This window comes from Aplysia californica, unplaced genomic scaffold (genome assembly GCF_000002075.1).
Source record: "Aplysia californica isolate F4 #8 unplaced genomic scaffold, AplCal3.0 scaffold00467, whole genome shotgun sequence".
NCBI lineage: Eukaryota > Metazoa > Mollusca > Gastropoda > Aplysiida > Aplysiidae > Aplysia > Aplysia californica.
Window position 1 is genome coordinate 505,620 of NW_004797737.1, and position 1,234 is coordinate 506,853.

The 1,234-nt window shown below is 41.0% G+C and overlaps 1 protein-coding gene across 1 annotated transcript in view; it reads left to right on the forward strand.

Annotated features, from left to right (window-relative positions):
- Window positions 1-1,234, forward strand: part of LOC106012699 (probable G-protein coupled receptor 153) — a gene marked incomplete at both ends in the record, with an annotated part of 29,494 nt that overhangs the window by 26,067 nt on the left and 2,193 nt on the right.

The following is a 1,234-nucleotide window of genomic DNA, read 5'->3' on the forward strand; positions in this document are numbered from 1 at the left end:
GGGGGGCAGATTTACTTTCACCAATTCACCCCATAAAATAAATGTTCGACCCACTTAGATAGCCGTCGGCGTACTGAAAAAACCGCTGGCTCTGTGTACTATTGATCTCAATGTTTTCGACTCTTTAATCTTTGCCAGCATCGTTAGCGATATCCTCTCAGTGCGCTTGTGACAAAGGCGTCTCCGATTTCTTTTGTGGAGAAAACATTAAATGTGATGCATCGTGGTGAGATCAGGCGCTCGTTAAAATAATGAAATCGGAGAAATCAGCAATTCTCAGCCACATTGGACATTTTTTCCCGAATTTTTGTTTATTGGATAAACACCTTGTATGTCCATTCAAAAACACTTTTATGCGTGGATTTTATGGAAAACTTTTTGATTAAAGGCCAAAAAAAAGTTAATTTGCAGTTTCTCGCTAGTTTTTGTTCTTAAACAAGGTGACCCCCACCTCATTCAGTTGCAAATATCTCGACTTCTATTTAAGATAAAGGGGTGTTTTTCATTGTAAGCAAGGCAAGTGAATAACCTTTAAGATGATACCAATAACTCCATATGCCCACAAATTGACGAGCGCCTGATTCTACCGCGTCAGGACGCAGATGTTTTGGCTTGCTCTGAGGGCCGATTGATCTATCGCCCGCAGTTACACCATCCGAATGTTTTTATTTGTCACTCAGATTTATTCCACCCATCCACCCCCAAACATCCCAAGAAAAAAACAAAACAAAACCAAAAAAAAACAAACCCAGAAACAACCTCACCCATCCCCCATTAAGAAAAGATATGAAACAAATTAATATTTTTTATCTTTCTTTCTGACTTTCCTTTCATTTCACATCTTTTTTTTGTAACGTTATTTCTACATGTTGCGTTTTTACCTTTTCTGTGAAGCCACGAAAAATGTATCCGAGGCGCAATAATGTATAACATGGATATCTTACTTATCTGTAAAGAAGAAATCTCGGTTGTGACTGATTATGGAACGGAGATGTCTAAGATGTGTCTTACGGCTCTTTTTGTTTATTTGTCCGTGTTTTTACGTTACCTTCAACACCATTTAGATCATAAAGTAGGTGGGAACCCTACCTTGCTTGTCAGGGCCAGCCCAGGCTGAGAGGGATACGACATCCCAGCAGACAGACCTGGTCTGAGAGGGATGCAACATCCCAGCAGACAGACCCGGGCTGAGAGGGATACAACATCCCAGCAGACAGACCCGGGCTGAGAGGGA